The sequence below is a fragment of the Leptopilina heterotoma genome, unplaced genomic scaffold (assembly GCF_015476425.1).
Source record: "Leptopilina heterotoma isolate Lh14 unplaced genomic scaffold, ASM1547642v1 Lhet_81, whole genome shotgun sequence".
Lineage (NCBI taxonomy): Eukaryota > Metazoa > Arthropoda > Insecta > Hymenoptera > Figitidae > Leptopilina > Leptopilina heterotoma.
Window position 1 is genome coordinate 3,840,010 of NW_025111185.1, and position 19,832 is coordinate 3,859,841.

The window sequence follows — 19,832 nt, forward strand, 5'->3', positions numbered from 1 at the left end:
AAAGTTAACTGCAAAATCATCTCCACGTGCAAAGATAAGAATTTGTTAAAGACGAAAATAAAGTGATCTATTTACTTTTTGATCGTGCCGTCGCTTTTAGATTCCTTTCGCCGTGGAATGACGATACAGTCTGTTTGTAAACTGTTTGCTTCCGCGCTCTCCTTAAGGAATGCGGGACATAAGGGCAAGGTTTTTCGACGAGAGGATGTGCAAGACAACTAAGGCACGTCATCATCAAAAATAATAATCGAACCAGAAGAAAGAAAAAAAAGAAGAAACTGACGAGAAGGGGCAATCTTGGAATCTCGTTTCGTGCATCAAGAATCTCACCTGAGGCTATATAGAGTATATATAACTATACAAAATATAGATATAACATGTCACGTAAAAAGGATCTCACCTAGCTAGCCGTAAGTCCGTAGTGTGAGCAGCCACGGCATCTCAACGAGTCTATGCACTATGTAATCTCACTCTCGGCAATCTCACTTGGCACCACCACTCACCATTCACAATGTTATATCAAAATCAAAATCTTCAATCAACACTGCAAAGCAATCCAACAATTTAAAATTCAATCCAATTTGTCCACCAGATTTAATCTCTTCAGTTCACACTGAACTTGATTTCAATTTTTTCAAGATTTCTTCAAGATTTCTTTCAAGAAATGAAAAATTGTTTTGAAAAAAACAAAAACACTTTTTCTCCAAGTCCAGATTCTGTTACGAGCTGATCGTAGCGACGTAGCACTGCGTAACGGACACTCAAATGATCCAGGGAGCGTTGCGTCCAAGAGAACAGCTTGACCGTAACTGCGACTAACGGAGGTAGAATTACTACCGAGTTGGCAACACAGAACCGAGCAACCGTTTCTGTGTCCAGTTCACCGAAGCATAGGGTGACTACTGACTGGTCGAGAGCCCAGCCGAGGCCGCCGCTGCCGTCGTCGCCGTCGTGAAAGAAGGAGCTGAGTTCCCAAGATGTTTGGACAGGGCTGAATCGAAAGCAAACGGGCCCCGTTCTGAAAAGCATGTTCAGTCCCTTTCACGGCGTTTGAGAGCTTTTGCTTTTTCCCCACCACCCAACAACATTGGTTCAAACATGAGGTTTGGTCTTTTACGAGCTCTTCTAACTTCTATGGATGCTCCTTGCTGTCCTTGATGTTCCATCCAGCCTGCCTCCTCTTCAGTCGACCTATCTTCGGTTTCTTCCCTGCCAAGTCCCCCCCACCAACATTTGCTTTTCTACACGCCCCATGGGGCCAGAGCTCTCTACAAAATTTCAATCTCCGATGAATCTCCGTGTGTGATATTCTCAAGATTGCACACTCTCTGAAACATGCGTTATGTATTTAGATTTATCAGCAAACAAATATTTAAGCATGCAACACACCATCGTCTCTAAATCAATCATTGCTATCGTATTTTCGAAAACACAATTTCATTCTCAATGACAATTCGAATATTGTCTCAACAACAATTTCAATCAAATTTTTACGTTCGAGTTAATTTTTCAATGGGAGAATTTGTGTCATTATACTAGTAAAGAAGAGAGTTCTTTTCTTTTCTGATCGAATAGCCCAAGTTTGATAATCTGTTTGTCAAATTTTGGAAATTGGAATAAAAGAGTAGATTATTGATTCATCAATTTCTTTCTTTCTCTCTTTTTCTTTCGAAGAATATAATATGTCAAGTTAAATAAATAGATTCAACAAACAAATCTTTGAAATCTTTCCAACAATGAATTTGTTGATATTCGAGGAACAATTCGAAACTAATCTTCTTTAACAAGAAAACTAAATGGTCGAAAGTTTATCATCCGTGTATGACACTTCCCAGTAACTTTCATCCTCTCTGAAATAATTTAGAATCGATTAGTCAATGTCCTTCAGCACTCAGAAGCAGCTTCCAATTCATTCATCCTCTCCAAAATAGCATTGATCCCAATTGACATCAGTTCCCATGCATTTCGTCCCAATCGCTTCGCTTCGGTGGTCAGGAAATTCTAAGCAGATAAGAATCGTAGTTTTTTTGTCATGAGACACCCAAGTTTTTCTTTCTTTTTTTTCCCGGAGAATTCGTCAGAACCTTTAGCAACACGCTGCACTCATTCGTCGAAACGCGTCGAAAATGAATTTCAGAAATGCGATAGGCTTATCGGCTCGAACCTGGATTTCTCCTCTCGAGAATACCAAGAGAGAGGTTTTGAGGATTAGAACACAAGGAGTCATGGGGGCCATGGCAAAAGCTCGTGTGTATTTTTTGAGGCTGACTCTCGACAGAAAGAGTGCCGCCTCGGAATATTTATGGGGTTCCGAACTGGACCACCCGGTAATTAAGACGACCCTGAAGTTGGGGCGGAGCAGCAACCGGCACGATATTGTTCTTCCCTGCCATTCCTTCCTTTCTCTTTCCCTACTCCTCTTCTTCTTCCCCTAAAATCCTCCACCCATCCTCCGGGATGTTGCTGTCTCTTCCCTTCACCATCTTCAATACTAAATACAGCTATACAGCTCGAGTTCTATCCATATTTGTTGATGATATACAACTCCACATTATAGGCGTTACGTGAAACTGATTGAAGATTGAAAGGTTGCGCAACCTTTCCACTTGTGTTTGTGCTCTACTTTATAATACTGCGCGAATGATTATCAATTCCACCCAGTCGAGAAGAATTGATTTCGAGAAGACATTTCTCGACAAAATGTCGAGAAGACATTTTTTTCTTTCTTTCGATATTAGAATGAAGACATCAGTCTTCAGTTCTAACAAATTGTTTATCGTCCCTTGTGCAACTTTTCTTCAGAATGGAAATTTACCGACAGGGTTGCCACGCTTTTGCTCATTTCAAATTCCCTGACTTTTCCAAGTTTTCCAGATTAAAAAACGAAATTTTTCCACGGTTTTTAAAACTACACTTATTATTTACCAAATTAAATCTATTACCTACATTTATTTAAGAATTTCCGTAATATTGTAAAATTAATCAAAAACATCAATTATTATTATTTTTTCATATGAATTAAAATTTTCAAAAATTTCACATTATTATAAAACATGAAGACATGGTTTACTCCGAACTTTTTCAAAAAAAATTAATTCTACACAATTGTTATAGTTAAAAGTATGAAAACTTCAGATTTTCAAAAAATTTAATTTGAATATTCTACTAAAATTCAACTATTTATATACAAAAATAAATAATTTTTTTGAATAATTGAATGTTTCTTAAAATTGAATTTTCATAAAGAATTTGATCAACAAATTTTTAAATAATTAAATTCTTTTAACGAAATAAAATAAAATTTTTAACAATAATTACATTTGTCAAAGAAATTGGATTAAAATTGTATTAACAATAAGTAATTTAAATTCTGCGATGAGTTTCATTTATGAAAATAATTTATTTCCTAAAATGAATTTTATTATTTGTGAAAATAATTAAATTTCTAAAAAGAATTTCATTATTTTATGAAGACAATTGAATTCTTGACTATAGAATTTTATTAAGATTTTCGAAAATAATTGAATTCTTTAGAAGAATTTTAATAAAATTCTAATAAAAGAATTGCATTTTCTGAGAAATTTAGATCAATTATTTATTTAAAATTTTAACTAAAGACATTTTTCAATCAAATTTTATTAGAAAATTTAACGAGAATTTAATTATTTAAATGTAAAAATAAATCATTTATTGAATATAATTTTAATGTTTCTTAAAATTGTTCTAAAAATAATTGAAATACTGCGATGAGTTTTATTCATACCTATTAATATGAAAATAATTGAATTCCTATACAAAGAGTTTTATTATTTATGAAAATAATGAAATTATTGCGAAGAAATTTAAAAAATATCTTTGTAAAGAATTGAATTTCAGTGGAATTTTTATTATATTTATAAAAATAATTAAATGTTTGCGTGGAATTCTGGTAAAATTTTTTTTAAATAATTATTTAAAAAAAATTTTAACAGAATTCCACGCAAACATTTAATTATTCTTTTGGAAAATTTTATTAAAATAATTGATATTGAAAATTATTAAGGATAGGTTCTATCGCTTGACGCAGCTAGTCAAAACAGTAAAAAGTATTGTAAATCTCACTGGTACCTATTGACAATTGTTTTTACAGATATATATAATTATTGCATATCGGTTTAGTATTTAAAAAATTTAGAACAATATCTGTTCATTTCATACTTTGCAGTATGTAAATATATATGACAAATTACTCAATTCCCATAAGACTCAATGTTAAACGTTGAAAACCAAAAATGTTTATAACTTTTTTCATAGGTACCTAGAGGTCACAAAAATTTAACTACGCCTTTATATTAACTTTATCTAGCTGCTCATCAAGTTTTATCAAAATCTGTTCATTAAATCAATTATCGGCGATAGAACCTCCTTTAGAGAAGAATTTTATTATTTTTAAAGATAATTGAAATTTTGACCAGAATTTTTTAAAATTTTTGAACATAATTGAATTTTTGAACATTTGTAACTTTTCTAAAAAAAATGTATAATTATTTTAGTGTTCTTTAACTAAAATTCATATTTAAATTTATTTTTTATTCATAATAATTTATTGAATTCGATTAAAATTGTAGATATTAAAAAAAATTGTAATTTTGCGTTGAGTTTTTTTTCATTTTTCAAAAATTTAAATTCTTTTAAATTTCTAATTAAATTTATTGAAAATTGAAATTTTATAAAATTTCATAATAAAACTTTTTGATAAGTTCATCATATTTATATGGAAATTATAAACGCAACTCTTTTAAAATTGAATTAATTTTTAAATATTTAAGTAAAATTATTAATTAAATATATTTAATTGATTATAATCTATGAATAATAACTTTATGACAGTTGTTAAAGATAATTAAATTATTTAAAATAAATTATTGTCAGAAATGGAAAAAATGGAAGATTTTGAAAAAAAATTCAAAATTTTCTTAGATTCAAAAATTAATTAAATTTTAATAATAATCACAATAACTTTAGAAAACAAGAATTTTTCAGGATTTCGATCAAAATTCCCTGACTTTTCCAGGTTTTTTCAAAGTTTATAAAATTCCCTGACATTTCCAGATTTTCCAGGTTTCCAGGTTGCGTGGCAACCCTGTATACCGCAACAGCTAAATATATATAAAATTGAGATTCATTTCTATATTTATAATTCAATTTTCTTACGGAAATTCAAAATCTATTGATATTTGATTAATTTTCAAATCTTTTTGCGGAAAATATTATTTGAGCAATAACAATTATTTCGAGTTTGCTTTTGTTTGAATCTATACTTCCTCTTTGTTTGAATTGAAATTTAATTAAATTTTGTCTATAGGCCACTTGCGAACTAGTTTTAGAACCAAACATGCAAACAGTCCTACATTTCAATTCGCACATACCTAGAATGATATTATTCTCGGTAAAAAGGAAATGTAAGACTGCTAAAAAGCAAAGATTGTTCAAACCTGTAATGAATTCTCAGACTTGGAATCATAATTTTCCTCGACACATTGATGCAAGCCCATGCGTGACTCCATATACATTTCTTCCATTATTTCCAAACAGATATCCGGTCACGTGAATGATTTTACGAGAAAATTTTCTTACAAAATCTTCTCTATTGGTAAGTTCTCCGCAATCAGAATTCTAGCCGGACCAATCTGAAAAGAAAAGAAAAATTAGTATTTCAACGATATTAGTTATAATTATTAATTTCTTTTATTATTAGTTCTTCTTTCGTAAATTCTAATTATCAATTAAATTACTCATTTAATAGAAAATTATTTTTAAAACCTTATTTGGTTGTAAATAGTAAATTAATATTTTCAGTTTGTAAATTTAACTTTTGATCACATCGCATATTTATAATTATCATAATGGAGAAAGAAAATTTTATGAGTACAAATCCATCAGAAGAATCGAGTTCAGACAATCTCCCCTCTGCCACCTCTCTCAGAATCCCATTAATGATGGCGTGGGTTTTACTAAGAAATCTCTAGCCGAGTGAGTCTCCAAGCGGAAATGGTGTAAATGTTGAATTAACTGGGAATTGGGCAGACAGCTCGGCGCGCATTACTCGTAAAGCTAAATAAATACAGAATCCAATAATCAACTGCTAAACGAGCCTCTTAAAATTCTCCCACAGTCAATATTATTAATATCCTCACACGGAATAAATTATTTCACGCATATATCGATAATCACCCTCTCCCTCCCACCTCGTCTCTTATTATACCGCATAAAAGCAATAATACACGTGCAATTTATTAATTTTCCATATTCTAATGAGAAAGAATATTTTTAATTCATAAATACTAAAAATATGACTGTATTAATAGTTTTTTTTAAAACTGATTTTATATCTATATCTTCTATATATATCTATTTCTATATTTATATTTTTTTTATATTAATAATCGTTGTATTTCGGTATTCTGATCGCAAATTGAAATTAATTGTTTGCTTTTCTGTTTCCTAAATTTTTTGATCATTTTTTTTAAATGTTTCCAATTTCAAAATTAATTTCTTGAAAATAAATGATTTCTTAAATTTTATCATAAAATTTTTAAATAATTGAAGAATTTTATGAATTTATTGTAAATAATTGATTCCTTTGAAGAAATTTTATAAAAATTTTATTGAAAATAAGTGAATGAACTTTAGAAATTTTATTAAATTTATCAAAAATCTTAATTAAATTCTTTTCAAGAAATTCATTAAATTTTGTTAAAATAATGGAGTTTCTGTTATAGAATTTTAAATGGAACTTTTCAAACTAATTTATTGAATTTTATGAAGAATTTCTTTCAAGTTGTTAAAATAAATCGCATTTGTTAAAAATTAAAATTGAACATTTTGATTATTTATTGAATCTAATTAAAATTTTCAGAAAATAATTACCTAATAAATTCTTCTCAGAATTTCATTAAAATATAGAAATTGAATTCTTTCAAAAAATTTCTTCAATTTTTTTTTAATATAATCGATTTTGCTAATAATTTTAATCAATTTTTACTATTAAATTTTATTAAAAATATCAGGGTAGAAAATTATATTCTTTTAAACAATTCTATTAGTTTTTGTAAATATTTAAATTCTTTAGGAATATTTTTTTTAATTTTTGAGAATAATGTAGTATTTTTAATAATTTAAATTAAAATTTTTTGAAAATAATTGAATTAAACAGTGACTTTTTAAAAAAATCTTAAAAATAATTGTGTCTATTAATTATGACAATTAAAGTCCTGATATTGAATTTTATTAAAATTGTATTGAAAATAAATAATAAATTATTATTTATATGAATAATTTAATTCTTGCAAAGAATTTTTTACTATTTATAAGAATAATTTAATTTTTTCGAAGAACTTCGCTATTTATAAAAGTAATTGAGGTTTTGAAAAATTTATTAAAATTTTAGAAAATTGTTTAATTTTTTCGAAAAATGATATTAAAATTGTATTGAAAATATAATTGAATTCTTGCAAATAATTTTACTATTTATAAAAATAATTGAATTGTTTCAAAAGAATATAATTATTAAAATTTTTAAAAATAATTGAATTTTTTCGAAAAATGTTATTAAAAAATAATTGAAATAATTGAAAATAATTGAATTCCTGAAAAGAATTTTATTATTTATATAAAAATAATTTAATTCTTGTGAAGACTTTTACTATTTATAAAAATAATTGAATTGTTTCGAAGAATTTTTTTAATTTTTTGGAGATTATTAAATTTTTTCGAAAATTTGTTATTAAAATTGTAAAAAATAATTGAATCTTTTGGTAAAGTTTTTTAAAACTTGTATTGAAAATAATTGAATTCTTGCAAATAATTTTACTATTTATAAAAATAATTGAATTTTATTGTTTTAAAGAATTTATTAAAATTTTTAAAAATTATTTAATCCCTGCGAAGAATTTCACTATTGATGAAAGTAATTGAATTGTTTCGAATTATGTATTAAAATTTTTAAAAAATAATAAACAATAATAATTAATTTTTTACTTAATAAGTGAATTTTTAAATTTTGAATCTGAAATTAATCAAAAACTATTAATTCATATTTGAAAAAAAATGTTTGTACCTAATTTGCATCATAATATTAAATTAAATATCATGTTTTATATGCTACTTCAATCAATAATTAAATAGAATAATTTTTGTACTATATTCAAATGTAAAAATAATTGTTAATTTCTCTAATAATATATAATTTCGTCTCATTTCTAACCGCAGTTTATACTGAATTTTATATATAGGCGACTTTTCCAAGTATTTAAAAATTAAGGCAGAAGTATTTGCACAAGTTATAATTTTTAATTTAAAGTAAAATTGTCCCCAAGTCTACTGTCTTGAAATAAAACCTACAATTCTGTACTTGTCTCAAAGACGCATCCTCTGTAATCAGCTATGCTGCTGACACACGATATCATGAAATTCTCCGTCCCAATTAAACTACATTGTCATACTGATGGAATTTTGTCTAGTGCTTTTATAGCATTTTGAATAATTTTAAATGCGATAATTTTTAGAAGTATATATATACCAGTTAGTATACATAGTATAATTTAATATTACTTGTAGGATGAAACACACACGATAAAAAAATTATCTCGTGTAAAAAATTGAAGTAGAAATTAATTAGAAATTAATTAAAAACCAGCAAGATTTAAACATCTTAAAAAGCACTATATATCGAATAGGCTGTAAAATAACAAGAAAATATCTGATGCTTATCGTATATTCGAATTTTCGTCTTTCGGTCCTTCTTTCTTTTTTTGTTATTGGGAAAAAGGGTGTTTGTACCCAAACAATTCACGGTTTATTAGAGATCGAACGAAGGATAAAATAAAGCTGGTATAAAGACAATGGGAGGTAAGTTCCAGTAGGTATACTACTTCTCTCTTTCTCTCTTTCGTTCTTTCTCTTAAGTTGCCGGCATCGCCTTTAAGTATTTAACTGGTATATATAAGATAGTTGACTTTATCTCAGTGATTTTTTTCAAGCCCTCTTATTTCTGGTCCTAAAATGCACCGTATTTCTTCGGAAGTTCTCGGTCCTTCCGAATACGCAACTGATGACTCACTGAAACTAATAGCAAAACAGTGAAAAACGATGAACCATGCAAAAGATGCTCTTTACCTGAATAAACATTCGATCTAATTATCGATTGCCTTTCTGTCCCGCGAGGGGAAGTATAATCATTGCCCACCAAGCGACGGAGAAATTCTAGTAATATTTTTTCACGTAATTGAAAAAAAAGATTTTTTTCATTCAAGTATCAGCTTTTCTATTTTTTTTTTAATGAAAATTTCAGGCAGTTTTATGAGACACTTCGTTCGCACTGTCAGCCCCCAGTTTGGCTTGGAGCACGGGCGTGAATTCATTCTTGGTGATGAAGGGAAAGGCCGGACGGAATCGATGATGGTCCGTAAACATTAAGATAAAAGAGAAAGAATAGATGACTTTGAAATCTCATCAGAGGTCCCAATAGGCCCGTGTGTTGCTCTCACGACCGTCGAAATAAAAATAATGTCTCTCTCGAGAAATAGAAATTCAATTGAAGAATGCCTGTGTGTGAGTCAAGAATTCTGCCTTCTCTTTCCAAATTCCTAAAACACTAAGTAAATTATCACATTCTTAACAAATTGACACATTTCAATGTGAATAATATATATTTTAACTATCAGCTTATAACCTTATCCGTTAACTATACTCAATATTCCTAAATTAATTGAAATTCAAAAAAAATGAGAAATCAAGTGAGGAAGATTAATATTTTTATTTTTAATAACGAATAGTCATCCGTAAGTAAATTTTACCACTCCTAAGTTTTTTCAGAGTTGCCACAAAAATTTAATTTTCTTTTTCCCTGACCCTAAAGAATATTATTCTGATTCACTCTAAAAATTATTATAGATACTCAAAAAATTTTTCTATTACCTTTAATTACAAAAATTTCTTTAATTGTAAAATTATTCGAAAACATAAATACCTTTTTTTTAAATAAATATTTTATTATTATTATTTTCCGTATAGGAATTAAGATTTCAAAAAAAAATTTTAATTCATACCTATAATCATACTGATAAGAATATTATTGTAAAACATAAAGAAATGGATCACTCCGAGTCTTCGACTCTCAGAGTAATCGATTTCTTTATGTTTTATAATAATTTCAATTTCCATTAAATTTTTCAAAAAAAAAATTAAATTATTTATAAAAATTCTAAGAAAATGCTTCGCAAGAATTCAATTATTTTTACAATTAATAAAATTTTTCACATAAATTCAATTATTTAAAAAAATGTAATAAAATTCGTTGTAAGAATTCAATTATTTTCATTAATAATAAAATTTTTCACAAGATTTCAATTATTTATTTTTATACAATCTTAAATGAATTTCTCAAGAAAAATAATAATTTTCATAAGAAGGATCGAAAAATTTTTGCAAGAATTCAATTTCTTTTTTAAAATTATTATAAAATTCTTCGGCGAAATTCAAATATTTTCAAAATCTACTGTTTTAATAAAATTTCGCAAAAGAATTCAATTATTTAAAAAAAAATGTAATAAAATTCGTTACAAGAATTCAATTATTATCATAAACAATAAAATTCTTCACCGGATTTCAATTATTTTTAAAAAATGCAATAAAATTCGTTGTAAGAATTCAATTTTCATAATCAATAAAATTCTTCATAGTAAGGATTTCAATTATTTTTAATAAAATTTTAAATAAATTCTTCGAAAAATTAAATTACTTTTAAAAAGATTTAAAATATTTTCTGCAAGAATTCAATTATATTTCATAAAATAATAATATGAAGTTCTTCGCTGAGATATACAAATATTTTAAAAATCCACTATTTCAATAAAATTTCTCAAAATTTTTTTTTTTTTATTTTCACATTTAAAATAAATTGATTATTCGGAAATTCTTCAATTATAAATATATTAGTTATATAAGAAAATGAAAACTTACAATAATTTAAAAAAAAACCAAATAAACAAAAAGTACGAAAAATTCAGACTTTCAAAGATTGTAATTTGAAATCTTTTCAAAATTCAATTCTTTCTAAAAATTCATGTTATAATTATGCTTTTAATATTAATTATTACCTAAAACTTTAAATAAAATTCAATTTTATGTCAATTTTTATAAGAAAATTATAAAATAATTCGATTATTTAAATAGAAAAATAAATAATTTATTGAATAATTGAATGTTTCTTAAAATTATTGAATTCTCATAAAGAATTTTATAACCAAATTTTTAAATGATTGAATTTTATTGTCGAATTTTAATAAAATTTTTAAGAATAATTATTAAAATTTCTTTTAAATAATTGAATTCTTTTGGAAAATTTTATTAAAATATAGTACCTAGATATTGAAAATAATTGAATTGAGGAAAATTTTTGAAAATAATTGAAATCTTACCAAGTTTATTAAAATTTTTGAAAATAATTGAATTTTGAAGAAGAATTTTATTATTTATAAAGATAATTGAAATTTTGACGAGAATTTTTAAAAAAAGTTTTGAACATAATTGATTTTTTGCCAAGAATTTTATTACTTTTGAAATTAATTGAATTTCTGCAAACATTTGTATAATTTCTCCAAAATTCAATTGTTTTTAGTGTTTTTGTTTATTAATTTATTAATAAAATTTTTCAAAAATCTGAGTTCTTTAAAATTTCTAATTAAATTCATTCAAAATTGAAATTTTGTAAAATTTCAAATTAAAACCTTTTATTTATGAAAATCGTAAACGCAACTCTTTTAAAATTCAATTAATTTAGAAATATTTAAGTAAATTTATTCATTATATTTAATTTTTGCCAGTATACTTTTACTAAAAATCCCTGACTTTTCCCTGAATTCCCTGACCTGTAGCAACCCTGATTTTTTTTCTTTTTCATTGTAAATTCAAATATTTTCGAAACATATTATTGCATCCAAAAATTAATCGAATCGTAAAAAAGGTGAAGAAGGTATAAGAAATTATCGAAATTTGTGAAATAGGTACGACAAAAATTGAAATATTTGCAAAAAGTGGAGATTTTTTCCCTTAAAATAACTACAAATTGTAATTTTTTTTCAAGAAAGGGGGAAAAGAGGAGAAAGTAACCGATTCTAGGTGCTTTATGGGATTTTATTATAATTTAAAGAAATAGAAAAGGGGAAAAACGGGACTGTGATCCCTGTAAAACGAAATATGAATAAAAGAAGAACTTTTTTACCTCCTAATATAGTAAAATTCAGATAATTATATACATGAAAACGAAAAATTAAAAAAAGAAATGAACTGATTCATTCAAAATGAATATAATTTGTTTCTCAACAAGGTAGAGGGAGAAGAAAGTCTTGCTTTTATTTGCATCCCCCCCATCCCCCTCCCGATGCGTCTTTTTTTGCCAACACTGTATAAACACGATCCTTGTCAAGCGCACTGCGAATGCAAAGTTGTCTGTATACACAGATACTCATGGGAAGACCCGTGCGAAACCAAAGTTAGAGTGAGATGGAATATATATAAAGAAGATGATCGAGAGGAAGGTAGAGGAAGAAAACCGCGACAGAAACAATTCGCGGAATCGTGACGACGAGGCTTTGGGACGCAGATCTAAATCAGCGGAGCATGTCTCTTGTACTTTTGTTTCAAAACCATTCTCGTTTCGGAAAGGTCACACGACCCTTCGATATGGCAGTTCTCACAGCCATTGCCCTGCGGCGTTCTGAATCCTCAGCCGGCGGTAAAATGGGTTCCACGAAGGTGGTCTTTTTCATTCGGCCACACAAAATGATAGTCTGAAAGAAGCGAAGAGCCTAGGCTCTCTTTCTCGAATATACGGTGGGTGGTTGATGGCAGTCCATTGATAATTGGCAGTAATGTGCATTGTTTTCAAGCCAGTGGGCGGAGTCATCGTGAAAGAGACAGAAAATATCATATGAATACTCACAAAGCTATAAACCGCACGAGATTCGGCAATTTGTTTTACTCTAATTATATGCCTCGATTTTTCTCCTGAGTAATAAGACGTCAAAAACCACATTTTCGAAATTAAATCTCCACTTATATTCAATAACAAATGGAAATGCAACTCTATCGCATAGTTTTCTCTTATATATATATTATCAAAATTTCACGTCCTCTATTTTTGCAGTCAATTTTAAGAGCTGAAACAAATTCCAAGAAACTATCATTTTTTCTTTTGTAAATTTCAAGAAATTGCAAAGAATTCAAAAAGCATGAGAAACGAGTCATTCACATTAATATATTTCCAATCACACTCTATAGTACCGGTGACGTCTTCAAACTCAAGTGTTTTTATTTGAACAAACTTAGCGTTAGATTGATAATTTTTTCGACCTTGAATAAGATTTTCTATTTGTCATTCAAATTCAAATCTAACAGATATATAATCTTCGTAAAACGTTCTTGGTAAAATTTAAGAAAAACCTTATATATACTATATACATAATAATTATAATTTGCTATTCCGCGCGTGAACAGAAGGTGTCGTCTTTTGTTTTTCTATATAATTAATGATGTCTTGACAGATATAATGCTTTAAAGTGTTGTTTCTATTTTTATGGTTAAAAATTCGGGGCGCATGACTTCCCCCAAATTCTACTTTATGGTAGATTCCACGTCAGTTCAACACACTTATTTTCATTACTTGTTGGGATTTGGCTGTACTTTTGTAAATTTATTACTTTTATAGTGATAAACAACTCCACCAAATATTTTTTCAAAATTTTGAAAATTACCAAAAATATGGCATTTTCAAAATTTTTGTCTTTTTTTTGGAAAGTGCTATAACTTTGGTTCTAATTAACCGATTTTAGATTTTAAAAAAAGAATTTCTTTGGTTTTAAGTATATTTTAAGTTAAAATTAACATAAAAAAAAATTCAAAAAAATTTTTTTTTTGAAATTTTGAAAAATTAAAAATCCGTTTTTGAAAAAACATCATCTTCGATTTTTTTCAAAATTTTACTAAATGTTAGGGCAAATGTGCTTTACATGTCCTGTAAGTTTCATCTTGGGATCTCAAAGGGATTCGGAGTAAAAAAATAAAACGTAACCACAAATTACGAACATATGGTGCAAAATTCCTCAACTGCCCAGGTAAAAAAATGAATTTTCTCTAAACTTTGCTAAAATGTTACTATTATTAGTAGAAGTGTGAATATTATTTTTTTTGAATTTGATAAAATATTTTTTGAGTTATGGAGTTTTAAAATTTTGATTTTTTTTAAATATCTTTTTTTCGATTTAATATATTGATAAGTAAAATTAATCAAATTTAAAGTATGAATAGTGATTTTTAAAGAGGTTTTCACGGGCTATAAGCTGGGTGATAAAAAAAGTTGTTTTCTGTCAATTTGACCTTGAAATTTAAGGTCAAATTCTTAATTTCAATATACAGTAGAACCCGGTTAATACGATCCCGTTTAATACGATTTCCCGCTTAAGACGCTCATTTATGGTGGTCCCTGCAATTAAAGACATACATTTTATATCCCACCTAATACGTTTCCCCGCATAAGACGCATTCTTAGTGCGGTCCCTACAGAATCGTATATTAACCAAGTTCTACTGTATTTCAAAATCAGTGTTTTTAGGGTTCCGTACACCTACGGTGTATCGGCGGAACCCTATTGGTGAGACTCTGTTGTCCGTAGCCAAATCGTGCCCCCCCCCCTAGCGGCTAAACTATTTGACCTAAAGAGCTCAAATTTGGTCCAGATATGTATTTTCACTCGTAGATTACAGGAAAAATATAGCGAATGTGATTGGAGGTGATGGCCATAGCGTTGTCAAGGAAATAACAAGATTTTTGGCCAAAAATGCATAAAAAGTGACCATTCCCCCCCCCTTAACTTCTAAACTATTCGACATGGAGAGCTGAAATTTTGCATGCTGGTGTATTTTTACTCGAATATTACAGGAAAAATATAGAGAACTTGATATGTAATGATGGCCATAGCATTGTCAAGGAAAAACTAAAAAATTAAAAAAAAAAAAATTTTTTTTCCCTAACTTTTACATTATTTGACCTAATGAGCTGGAAATTGGTATCCTGGTGTATTATTACAGTCTGACGACAAAAAATTTATTTAAGAAACTTTTTAAAAAAAAATTTTTTAAAAAATTTTTTTTTTCAAAAAAAAAATTTTTTTAAATTTTTTTTAGTTTAAACACGTGGCATTAAATATTTTAAGGAAGATTGAAATTTTAAGAGAATAAATGAGAGATTGTTTTCTGACTTTAATTTCTTAACTAAAAATAAAAAAAAAATTGGACAAGTGCGAGTTGTACTCGCACTGCAATGGCGGGTTCCGTACACAAATATTAAAACAATACTTGCAACATTTATCGGTAATTAGTAGAATTAAAAGAAACAATTAAAAAAATATATTAAAATCATTTGATAATAAGAAATAACTAAAAAAAATTAAAGTATTGTATATCTAATATTGTAAACAATAATAAGCAGAGGAACAAAATTTTCAAAATTATAGTTCCTCTGCTTATTATTGTTTACAATATTTGATATATACAATACTTTAATTTTTTTAGTTATTCTTTTTTATCAAATGATTTTAATATATTTTTTTAATTGTTTATTTCAATTCTACCAATTACCGATAAATGTTGCAAGTATTGTTTTAATATTTGTGTACGGAACCCACCATTGCAGTGCGAGTACAACTCGCACTTGTCCAATTTTTTTTATTTTTTTGTAACCTATCCCAGTCGAAAGCTTACCTTTTTTCATATGAGCCATGTAAAAATTAGAGTGGGACCATGGAACTTTTTGAAGAAATTAATTATAAATCATCATTTTCTATGTAAAATAATGATAAATTATTATTTTCCTCAAAGATTCTCATGGTCCCACTCTGATTTTTACATGGCTCATAGAAAAAAGGTCACCAGCTTAAAGCCCGTGAAAACCCCTTTAAAAATCACTATTCATACTTTAAATTTGATTAATTTTACTTATCAATATATTAAATCGAAAAAAAGATATTTAAAAAAAATCAAAATTTTGAAACTCCATAACTCAAAAAATATTTTATCAAATTCAAAAAAAAATAATATTTACACTTCTACTAATAATAGTAAAATTTTAGCAAAGTTTAGAGAAAATTCATTGTTTTACCTGGGCAGTTGAGGAATTTTGCCTCATATGTTCGTAATTTGTGGTTACGTTTTATTTTTTTACTCCGAATCCCTTTGAGATCCCAAGATAAAACTTACAGGACATGTAAAGCACATTTGCCCTAACATTAAGTAAAATTTTGAAAAAAATCGAAGATGATGTTTTTTCAAAAACGGATTTTTAATTTTTCAAAATTAAAAAAAAAAATTTTTTTTTTATGTTAATTTTAACTTAAAATATACTTAAAACCAAAGAAATTGTTTTTTTTAAATCCAAAATCGGTTAATTAGAACCAAAGTTATAGCACTTTCCAAAAAAAAGACAAAAATTTTGAAAATGCCATATTTTTTGTAATTTTCAAAATTTTGAAAAAATATTTGGTGGAGTTGTTTATCACTATAAAAGTAATAAATTTACAAAAGTACAGCCAAATCCCAACAAGTCATGAAAATAAGTGTGTTGAACTGACGTGGAATCCACCTTATACAATTATAATTATTATTTAATAGAATTTTAAAATTTATAAACACCAATTACTCTTAAGGTGAGTGGCTATAATTTAATGACAACATTATTACAATTCTTAATATTTTAATTTTTAAATACAATCGTTAAAAATATAATATTTATTTCTCATAATTTTTATGAATTATTTTTATTTATTTGAAATAATGATGGTTTTATAGGATATTTTTCAAATAACATAAATAATTTAAATACGCGAAATAATATTTTACATAATTTTAATTTAATGGAAGATTTAATTTTTTATAATCTCTATTGCATATAATCAACAATAGATTTTCAATAATTCATAGAATATTCTACGAATTACGTATTCAGTGACATAAAATAAAAACTAAGCAATAATGTTAGCATTAAATTTTAGATATCTACCTTTTGAGTAAATAATAATTATAAAGTTTAAAATTCCATGAAATAACAATTATTTATACAGTTAAATTTGGGGAGAGTCATACGTCCCTAAATATTGACAATTTAAGGAATTAAAAATTTTTAATAATAATTTTTTTGTGCGCTATATTTAACAAAATTCCCGGTTTTTTCACGACTTTGTCCTAATTATTTCCGGTTTTTTTCCTCATCAAATTTAAATTTATTTGATTTCAAATATAAATAAATCTACAAATGGCTTCAAAAATTGTTATTAGAGTTTTTATGAATGATAAATAATTCTTTTGGCGAGTTTCTTAAAAATTTTTGAAAATAATGTTTTTTTAATAATTTTAATTGAAAATTTGATTATTTAATTTTATTAAAATGTTATTGATAATAATTGAATTTCTGCAAAGAATTTTACTATTTATGAAAGTAATTGAATACTTCCAAAGAATGTTATTATTTATGAAAATAATTGAATGTTTGCGTAGAATTTTATATTAAAATTTTTGAAAAAATGAATTTTACAGAACAATTTAATTATTTATAAAAATAATTAAAATTTTGATAAGAATTTAAACAAATTTTTAAATATAATTGAATTTCTGCGAAGAATTTTATTACATTTGAAAATAATTGAGTTGTTTTTTTAGAATTTTATAGAAATTTATGAAAATAGCTGAATTCTAGTAAAGGATTCTTTTTAAAAATTGTATTTAATAGAATTTAGTAAATCTAAAGAATTTTGCAACTTATAGAAATAATTAAATTCTTGAGAAACATTTTTAACTGTTTCTAGAAATAATTGAATTTTTTCGACGAATTTTAATAAAATTTTTAAGAATAATTACATTTTTCCAGGAATTTGATTAAAATTGTCTTAAAACTAATTGAAATTCTGCAATGAGTTTTACTATTTATGAAAATAATTGAATATATTGTGAAGAAATTAAAAAAAATAAAATTATAATTATGGTGACTAACTTCCCCTGATAATTTTCAAAAAATTTAAATAAAATTCTTTAAAAGAGTTTTAAATATATCGATATTATAATCGATATGTTTCAATTTGTAAAAGGAACATAGAAAAATGTTGTCTCACAAAAATCGAGAATTTATTCTGAAATGGTGAATACGGAAAATTTTTTAGAGAAGTTACAAAAAATTACAATATATACCTACCAATATTAATTAGTAAAAAAGAGAAAACTGAGAGACAATTTAAAATTTTGCGATTGTTGAGTAGTTCAACAATTATTCTATCTAAAGTTCAGAAAGTTTCCATTAAATTCATTATAATTTTTATCGAAAACTCTTAGCACACGGAAAACATTTTTTCAGTCAAAGTTCCCGAACTGTACCTGAACGGTGGATATGAGAAAAAGTTAAGGTCTAATTCTGCATTACACTAAAGATGTCCCTGAATTTTTCAAAAATCTGCCGTGAACTTCGAGAATTTCTCCTGCTCTACACAGTAGATTCCTGAAAAGTTCAAGAATTTCTTTAGTGTAATGCAGGATTAGACCTCAACTTTTTCTCATGTTCTTTTCTCACTGTTCAGGTGTTCAGGTACAGTTCGAGAACTTTCCCTGAAAAATTTTTTCCGTACATTTTCAACCTACGGTTTTGTAGGATTTTCAAAAATTTTTCTGTATCCATAGTTCTGAAATATATATTCTTCATTTTATTAATCATGAACATTTTCCCGTATGTACTTTTTCTGTGGTAAGACAGGCAGGTAAATTGCTACCGTGATAATTCTTTAAATCATTCACGCGCGCATCGCGCGCGTAGGATTTTGCTAGTAAAGAAGTATTTGATAATTAAGTTATATATAATATATATACATGCATGAAGTTTACCACAAATGCTGCTGGTAGTATAACTGGAAATGAGACTACTTTAAATTTAGAAGAAAATTATTCTGACAAAAATCATCTAATATTTATAGCACTCGTATTGATTCTTGCAACTTTTGACACAACTTCTTAATGAAAAGTTCTATATGTTTAAGAGATAATAAAGATTTGAACTCAATTTAAAATTCTAAATTAAATTTTAACTGAAATTAAATTTTAAATCAATTTTTATTAAAAAGTTCTACGAGAATTCAATTATTTAAATACAAAAATAATTTATTTATTTTCGTGAAAAATTCTGGGAAAATTCAATTCATTTATTGAATAATATTGAATATTTCTTAAAATTGAATTCTTATATAAAGAACTTTATCAAAATTCTAAAAAGCTTTTCAAAATTCAAAAATAGAATAATTTGTTTAAAATAAATATTTTAATATGTATACCTATTTAGTTTTTCACTGGAATTAATATAAATTTTAAATGATTTTAATGTAAAGCCCTTTTGAAATTTAACTATGTTTCTAAAAATTACAACTGCGTTAATTCTTCCAAAATTTAATCATGTTTTTGTTGAAATTTTTAAATATATATACATAAAATTATTCAAAATTTTAATATATTTAATATTTAATATAATCTACAATTTTAACTGAAATTCCATTTTAAATCAATTTTTATTAGAAAGTTCAACGAGATTTCAATAATTTAAATACAAAAATAAATAATTTATTAAATAATTGAATATTTCTTAAAATTAAATTCTTATAAAGAACTTTATGAACATTTTTTTTTAAATAATTAAAATGTTTGGAAGAATTTTTATAAAATTTTCAAGAATAAAACATTTTTTGAAGAATTTATTTTAAATTATATTAA

At 26.2% G+C, this 19,832-nt stretch overlaps 1 protein-coding gene across 4 annotated transcripts in view; it reads right to left on the minus strand.

Moving 5' to 3' along the window:
* The window catches only part of LOC122511199 (protein decapentaplegic-like), a 39,582-nt gene that overhangs the window by 15,506 nt on the left and 4,244 nt on the right, over positions 1 to 19,832 (minus strand). For 2 of the 4 annotated variants that reach the window (XM_043626308.1, XM_043626310.1), the window contains exon 3: positions 5,475 to 5,669. The gene's annotated coding sequence lies outside the window, so the exon portion shown is untranslated. Of the gene's footprint in view, positions 1 to 400; positions 879 to 5,474; positions 5,670 to 5,911; positions 6,050 to 19,832 lie in introns of those variants that run through there. The other 2 variants (XM_043626311.1, XM_043626309.1) reach the window with 2 other exon arrangements.